At 39.4% G+C, this 9,104-nt stretch overlaps 1 pseudogene; it reads left to right on the top strand.

The window, feature by feature from the left end:
• The first annotated feature begins 503 nt into the window (after positions 1-503).
• LOC140465105 (casein kinase II subunit alpha'-like) lies at positions 504-7,907 on the top strand (annotated as a pseudogene).
• The last annotated feature ends 1,197 nt before the right edge of the window (positions 7,908-9,104 follow it).

Below are 9,104 nucleotides of genomic sequence, written 5' to 3'. Positions count from 1 at the left end.
AGCATATGCCATAATTTGCTTTTATCCAAGAACTGCCACAAAATAAATTATGTTCATTTCTAATCTATTGAGACAAAAATAATGAGCACTTGTCATCTTCCTCAACCTCCACAACAAAGCTTAAAGCAACTATTATTGCGTACATTAGTAAACAAAATCAAATCATACTGGACAGAGTGTAGAGAGAGGAGGCAGCAAGTCTCAAACAGCTGTAGAGAGTAGGGAATGGTTTCCATTCTGAGCACATCATGGAGAGAGACTCAGCAACCGGTTTAAAGACTCTGGAGATTGAACAGTTTCAATTTGAACAGAGAGAGGAAGCAGCATAAGAGTTTTTAAAATTCACTCATGGGACATAGACATCACTGGCTGGCCAGCACTTTTTTTAATTGCCTGTCCCTAGTTGCTCTTGAGAAGGCAGTTGACAAAGACAGTTCAGGATTGTATAAGCCTTGTCTTTTAATCTTATAAAGTGGTTAGAAATAGTAATAAATCTGAGGATTATGACGTTTGTCGAAAGACCAAAGGAGGATCAAGAAACTGATAAGCAAAAGAGGAATAAAACACAAATGCAATGTAACAAAAGACATAAATATGGACTGTAAAAGCTTCAATGCGTAGATAAAAAGGAAAATTTGCCTAAGATTAATTTGGGTCCATTAAAAGCAGAGATGGCAGAATTCAGAATTGGGAATAAACAAGTGGCAGAGAGTTAAATGATTACTTTCTGGTTTTTTTTAACTGATGAGAATGCAAGAATTCTCTGTGAATGAGAAATCCAAGTGACCAGCGAAAGTGAGGAGTTGAAGAAAATTAGTAGGTCAGAAAGTTGCACTGAAGAAAATAATGGGGCTGAAAGTGGATGAGATCCTGGTACCCAAGAGTTCACATCCAAGAGTAGTGAAGTAAATGGTTATAGATAGTTGGTGCTTTGGTAAAGACCTTCCAAAATTCCATATGAGTGGATTCTAGAATGATTCCAGCAAATGTGTATTGCATGCTTCACATGACTAGTTAAGAAAGGTGCAAGAGAAAAACCAGGAAAGTACAGACCCATCAGTCTTGCATCAAAAGTAGTGAAAATACTGGAATCTATCATGGAGGACACCAATGGACAATTGAATACAAATAATCTGATTGAGGATAGTCAGCTTTGATTTCTTCGTGGAAAACCGTGTTTGCCAAACTAGTTGGTGTTTTTGAGGATGTTACATACACTCCATCCATCAGCTCCAACATTGTATTTGGATTTTCAGAATGCTTTTGATAAGGTTCCCACAGGAGGTTGGTTAACAAAATTAAAGCATAAGGTGTAGGTGGCAATCTACTGACATGGATTAATGATTGGCTCATTTATTCCTCCCTTCTGTTAGCCATTCTCATGTTGGCAGATTGTGACTCATTGGATACCACAAGGATCAGTATTTGGGCCTGAGCTGTGCACAACATATGCCAATGATTTGGAGGTAGGTCCAAATGTAATATTTCTTAATTTGCAGATGAAAGTTAAGCAGCAATGTGTGTTGTGAGGAAGATTTAACATGTTTTCTGGAGGATTTAGCCATGCATAGTGATGAGGCAATAGTTCTGAAATCAGCAAATAGGAGGCATGAGATTGCACTGGAGAAGGTGCAGTGGAGATCTACCAGATGTTGCCTGAGCTGGAGAGTTTATTATGAGGAGAGATTGGATAGACTGGGGTTGTTTTCTTTGGAGCAGAAGGGGCTAGATAATTGTGTGGTACGAAATTTGGAAAGGAATAATTGGCTGGATAGGAAGGTACGTTTCCCCTTGGTGGAGGAATCAATAACTGAGCCGCACAGATTTTAGGGAAGGAGCAGGTGGTTTAGAGGAGATGTAAGGCAAACCTTTTTCACTCCGAGGGTGGCAGCAATCTGGAACTCACTGCCTGTGAGGGTGGTGGAGGCAGAAACCTTCATAATTAGTAAAAATATTTAGATGTACGCTTGTGATGTAACGGCACTCAAGGCTATGAGTCAAGTACTGGGAAATGGGATTAAAATAGTCAGCATAGACTTGATGGGTGAAGGGTCTCTCTTTTCTGTGCTATAGACCTCTATGACTCAATGATTCTAGAACATGGCAGATAGAATATAAAATGGAAAAATCTGAGGTTATCCACTTTGGTAGGAGAAACAGATGTCTGTTTTAATTGGTGAGACATTGGGTGTCCTTGTTAATAAGTCACTGAAGGCTACCATGTAGGTTTCTTCAAAAAAGCTTAATGGAAGTTAGCTTATGTTGCAAGAGGTTTTGACTACAGGACGAGTGAGGTCCTGCTTCAAGTAGGTAGAAGCTTGCTTAGACTGCACCTGGAATACTGTGTGTAGTTTTGGACTCCTTACCTCAGGAACGATATTATTACCATAGAGGGAATGCAACAAAGGTTCACCATACTGTTCCAAGGATGGCAGGACTGTCCAAATACAGATATTTGGCAAATTGGGGCCAAATTCTCTAGAATTTCAAAGAATGAGAGGTGATCTCTTTGAAAACTGCAAAATGCTGGTGGTCAGATGTTTCCTGTTGTTGGGGAGACTAGAACCAGGGGCACAATTTCAAAATAAGGGAGAAGCCATTTTTACACAGATGAAGGGAAATATTTCACACTCGAGTTGATTGATCTTTGGAATTATGTATCACAGATGGCTGTGGAAACTCAGTCTTTGAGTATATTTAAACTTACGGTTTGATAAATTCTTGATTTATTAATGGTGAAAAGGTTTGGGGATAATGAAGGGCATTGATATGTTCGATCAACATAGAGATACAAAATGTCCTGCCTTCTTATGCCCCTAAATTGTGAGAAAATGGAGTTTTCATTCTCAGTCTTAGCCAAATTCAGAGGAAGAGCCACAGGGTTTGAACTGTCTACTTTTATTTAGAATCCCTACAGCATGGACAAAAGCCATTTAGCACAACAAGTCCACACCCTGAAGAGTAACCCACCCAGACTCATTCTCCCACTACTCTACATTTACCCCTGACTAATCCACCTATCCTACACATCCCTGAACACCATGGGAAATTTTAGCATGGCCAATTTACCCTGTATATCTTTGGATTGTGGGACGAAATCGGAGCACCAGATGGAAATCCATGCAGACAATAGGAGAATGTGCAAACTCCACACAGACAGTCACCCAAAACTGGAATAAACATGTGCTACAAACATCAAATTGAACCCAGGAATGATAAGATAGTTAGAAATTTATTGCTCTTTTAAGATTCTACATTTAATCACTGTTAAACTCTGATAAAGAATGTAATGTCTTTACACCTAAAACTAAAACAAGAACACTTTTTTTTAAACACAATTGCCATGCCAGTCTTCACGCTTATTTCACTGCATTTTTTTAGATTGGACTACTTAGTGTGGAAACAGGCCCTTCGGCCCAACAAGTCCACGCCGACCCACCAAAGTGCACCCACCCAGACCCATTCCCCTACACTACGGGCAATTTAGCATGGTCAATTCACCTAACCTGCACATTTTTGGACTGTGGGAGGAAACCGGAGCATCTGGAGAAAACCCACTCAAACACAGGGAGAATGTTTAAAATTTACACGGCCGTCTGTCAATTAATAATGCACAAGTCGCAATGATAATCTAACTTGGTGCATTTCTTCAGCCAAGTATTTCTCAACGACAATGAAATCTGTCAACACACTAATAATTCAAAAACACTTGGAGTTAACATGTGAAGCTGGGTGAAGGATTCTGTGTCATTTATTACCTGTGTCATTCCATACAGAGTTTGCGATATCAGAATGGTATGTTACCTGGGTGCTGGGTAAAGTATGGGTGGGAGATGATGCTGTGATTGGCCTAAATTGGGATCCACTGCAGGGAACTCTTGTTTCTTATTATCTATGCATGTTACTGGGCGACATTATGTGGCAATCTCTGTATCTTCAGAAGTGACATGGGCTCATGGAGAGGAGGCATTAGGGGGTAACGTTGGATGTTGTGAGTAAAAAGCTATAAAAGGACAATTCTCAGTTAAAGCCTATGGGTTAAAATTCATTGTCCGTAATGAAGACATGAGTGGATCAATAAGAAAGTTTGGCAATTTATTTAGATCTTGGTCGACCTGTACCTTAACTCTATTTACCTGTCTCTATGTTCCTCAACACTCTAACCGAGAAAAGACCAAGTGATCACATGCTGATAAAAAAAATCAATTGAACAGCCATTGGAAGGAAGAGATTTCTAGGCTTCAATTAACCTTTGTCTGAAAATCAGCTTCCAAAATTCATTTCAAAATGGATAAGCTCTAATTTTACAAGAATACCTTTGCTTAGCCATTTCCAACAGCAAAATAAGCTGCATATATGATTATTTGAATATTAAACATTTATTCTCAACTACAGAACCTGAAGCCAAGCGAATATTTATTCAAAACCCTGTTTCCATCTCTTTGTGATTGCTCATTCATCAATTAGCTGTTTAAATTCTAGAGATGCTCCACTAGAGGGCCCTTTTCCATTTTATTCATAAAACAACATTCTAACATGGCTCCAATTTCTTGACGTAACAAAGGGGCTATTGCTATTTTATATGTTGATACTGATAATGAAATGACATGCATACATAATTATACTTTGTTCAGCAACAAAACATTATATTGGTGAATCCTCCAATCACAAATGATTCTTAAATGCTCAGTCCAATTTTGTCACTGCATAAAATGTGCAGCAAAAATATGAAGTTATTTTCAGGGATTTCCTTTCAACTGTCAACGCAGTTTAAGTTAGTTGTAAATGGCAGAATTTTTAATAAAATGGATAAATGAACATATCACTATTTAATTGACGGCTACATTGAGAACCTATTTCAGTTATCCTGATGCTATATTGTACAATGATAGCAAAGTCACTTCCGGCAGTGTTTTCATCTTATCCTTATACAGTGCATTTAATAGAGGGAAACCTCCCCAATATATGAGCACAGCTGATGTCGACAAACCAAGCCTTTCACATTTTTGAAAAGAGAAACCAAGGTCAAAATATTGGTCAAAGAAGTAGATTTTTTTTCATAGGAGCATCTTAAAGTAGGCGAGACCAGTAAAAAGATGGAATGATTTACAGAGGGAATTTTAGCGCTTAGGCCAAGTTGCTTAAACCATAGCCACCGATAGTGCAGCAAATAAAATTGGGGATGTGCAAGAGACCAGATATGGAGGAACACTGAGATCTGCATAGAGGGCTAGACAGGTTCAAATGATAGGGGAGGGTTGAAACCATGGAAGGATATGAAAATGAGAATTTAAAACTGAGGGTATTAGCAACTTGGGAGGCAGCAACGGTTACAGATGTGCGAGATTAGTAGAATTTAGAATTAAAACTGAAAGACCTGCACGTGCTGTAAATCAGAGCCAAAAATAGAAATTGCTGGAAAAGCTCAGCAAGCCTGGTAGCATCTGTGGAGAGAAGTCAGTTAACATTTCAGGTCAAGTGACCCTTCCTCAGAACTGATGGCAGCTACAAAAGTGTTGGTTTCTGCGTTGTTCTGAGGAAGGATTGCTCCATCTGAAAGGTTAACTTTGATTTCTCTCCACAGACCTGCTAAGCTATTCCAGCAGCTTCTATTTTTGTCTTGGAGCCTGGAATGAGTTTGTGTATAATTGCGGTTTTAGACAAACGCAAGCATATCTAGAATGGAAAGTTAGCTAGTGTAACACTGAAATAATCAAAGCCTCAATGTAACAAAGGCACAGGGAGTGTTTCAACAACAGGTGAGCGGAGGAAAGAACAGAGTTAATTTGATGCTGTTCAGCTGGGAATGTACCATCTCAGTCACAGAACAGGGATCAAACACAGCACTGAAGTTGCAAATGCCTCACTCTGTTTCAGACATCGACCAGTAAAAGGAGTTTGTGGTGAGATCAACAATGTTGGCTTTAGTCTTCGTAAAATTTAGTGTGTAAACAATGTGGAAGCTCTGAGACCGGTTAGGGTGTCCAAGGAGAATATAATGAGGTAGGCATGAGAGTTCTCATGTGGAACCTAATGTATTTTCTGATCCATTTGGTGGATTGTAGATGAGAAATAGAAAGAGGCCAAGAATGAATCCTTGGGAAACTCTAAGGCATAACAAGGCAAGAGCAGAATAGAGGCCACTGCAGTTTTTCTCCGACTACAATTAGGAGGTTAGGAAAGGAGGTAAACACTGGATGATGGACAAAAGATGATTGTAGGAGAACAGTGTGGTCAACTGTGTTGAGTGGTGGAAAAATTGAGCTTGGCCATTTAAAACTTCCTCAGTAACCAGGATGATTATCCCATTGGTGTGTAAACTTGGATGTGGGATGTACAGCCAAGCATTCAAGACTATTAACAGAACAAAATATGAAAAAAAACAATAGTCAAAAAACTGAAACCTGTTAAAATGAAGAAAATAAAATGGGAAATCAAAATATTAGAAAACATCTGTGGGGGCCCTAACATCATCAAGCTGCTAGATGTGGTAAAGGACCCTGTACCCAGAACTCCAGCTCTTGTTTACGAATACCTTGATAACATGGATATCAAGCAACTGGATCAGATTTTGATGGGTTATGACATATGATTCTACCTGTATGATATATTCAAGGACATTGTATGGGCATCATGCATAAGAATGTGAAACTATGTAATGTGATGATTGACCATGCCCAGAGGAAGCTTGATTGACTGGAGGCTGACTGAGTTTTACTGCTGAACAGGAGTACATGTTAAAATGATCTCCAGGTATGTCCAAGGTCTTGAGCCACTATTTGATGACTAGATGTATGGTTAGAGCTTGGACATGTGGTGTTTGCACTGTATGTTGGCCAGCCTAATATTCCATAAGGAAACTTTCTTCTGTGGACATGATAACAATATGAAAAAGCTGATCATAATTATGAAGATGTGGGTGTACTATACCTTTGAGATTAAAAGCTAACAGTGACAGCACCAAGTGTTCCCAATAAGGCACATTGTAACATGTACTCCAGCTACTGGGGTAGCTTGTTGCCTGGAAATGACAAAACAGATTTGAATTAAGCCAATCAGTTTAAATTATACCCTGAAGAATACCAAATTCCAATCAAGTTTGAATTGAGTATATTGACAATCTTAAAATCCAATGACACAATCCAATGCTTTGGGGTATAAGATCGGGGAAAATTGAACAGTTTGAAAGAGAACTGCCACCAGACCAACAGCTGTAGACAGCTAGTCAAAACTCTGACAGGTATCTGTCTAGGGAAGGAGTTTGCACAGAGAAAACCCACAACACTGACCTGGAAAGCCAATCTACCTTCGAAGATAAGGAAAAGATTCGACCGCTGGCTGGTTTTAAAATTTGAATTTTCCTGTAAATCTTAATTGGGACTTTTATCGGACGAGTATTATGGATAGGTCAGAGAAAGGAGGTGTAACTGGTTGTAAGTTAATTATTCTCTGTTATACTTTTAAGAAATAAAGTTGTTTAATTTTTACTTTAAATAGTTCTTAGCCTCTCGAATTTTTACAGATAAATCTTTTCTGTGTTGCTGGTTTTTAATTAAGCAGGAGGGTTTATCCCATGTCATAACAATATTTCCAAGGTTTTAGGAATAGATGAATTGTTTGACTCCCTCAAGAAATATCACATTAAACTGGATCCTCAATTTAACCATACTGTGGGCCAACATTCTGGAAAGTGCTGGGAGCAATTCATTCATCATGAGAACTGGCATCTGGTCAGCCTGGAGGCCTTAAATTTGTTGGACAAATTTCTTCATTATGATCATCAGCAGAGGCTTTCAACTAAGGAAGAAATGGAACATCCAAACTTCTATCCAATAATCAAGGAGCATTTGGATGGAGCTTGGAGTAATGGCTCACATGTGCTTGGTGTTTCTGCAGCTGTACGGTGAACCCTGCTTTGTCAGCACAGTTCTTACTGCATGACGATGAATTACAGGTTTTACAGGACAGACATTGGGCAAAAATGGAGATATCACAGCCTGGAAGTGTAAGTATATGACTGCAGCTACATGGGTGACCATAGCTTACCCTAAATCCAGTCGCAACATTCTTCAAAATCCATTTATTTTACATTTCCATTTATGTTTCAGACAGAATTACAACTTACTGATTTTTTTGTGTCTGAAATTAAGTATTTTTGAAAAAAATATTCAGGAGGCTCAGTGGTTAGCACTGCTGCCTCACATACCAGGAATCTGGGTTAGATTTGTTATAATTTCTCCTACAAGCCAATATTGTGCAGATTGGATGGATTGGCCATGCTAAATTGTCCTGTAGTATTTAGGGATGTGTAGGCCAGGTAGGTTAGCCATAGTAGAATGGCGAAACATGGAGACAGGGTGGATGCTCGGTGGATGTACGTTGCAGACTTGATGGACCGAATGCTCTCTTTTCACACTGTAGAGTTTCTAAATGTAAGGATAGGAAAGGACAGGTTGTTCTTGTCTTAAGCATGAAGAAGGCCATTTGGATCTTTAATAGAATTAACAAACAAAGCTTAATGTGAGTATTTGAGCACAAAAGCAAAATACACACGATTGCTGGAAATCTAAAACAGAAACAGAAAATATCATAGAAACTCAGCAGACCTGGCATCAGAGCGTGGAACAGCTTAATGGTCACAATGCTCACAAGACTGAACTGGAAGATGGTAGGACTGCTGCTGCAATTCCCAGTCTCACTGGAACCTTGCATCAACTTGCCAGTTAAGTAGATATTGAAGCAACAGCTACATCATCAGTCAACATGATGGGGTATGTTAGCGCCAACTTCAGCAGGCCCTATCCTACTGCCTTGGACCTCCTATAAACTTGCAACTAACCTTCCCTTTTCAAGTCATCCAATCAGCTCGTTAGGCCTGCCAATGAGAGGAGACCAAAGGGTCAACAAGTGAAGCATAGCAAAGACCTAAAGTACAGCGCATCTCTTAGCATGGCACATAGGAGATTCTGGGTGGCACCAGGGTTCAGTGTCCATTCCCTGCATGTTCATCTCCAGTCCAGCTAGCAAGGTGGGAGGTCCTCTTCTCCAGGGACAGAAGTAGGAGACCATCCCATGTAACAAAGCAATCCTGGACAGAGAATACC

Source organism: Chiloscyllium punctatum, chromosome 41 (genome assembly GCF_047496795.1).
Source record: "Chiloscyllium punctatum isolate Juve2018m chromosome 41, sChiPun1.3, whole genome shotgun sequence".
Classification (NCBI taxonomy): domain Eukaryota; kingdom Metazoa; phylum Chordata; class Chondrichthyes; order Orectolobiformes; family Hemiscylliidae; genus Chiloscyllium; species Chiloscyllium punctatum.
Note: the sequence above shows the minus strand (reverse complement) of the source record. Positions and strands in the feature narration are given on the sequence as shown.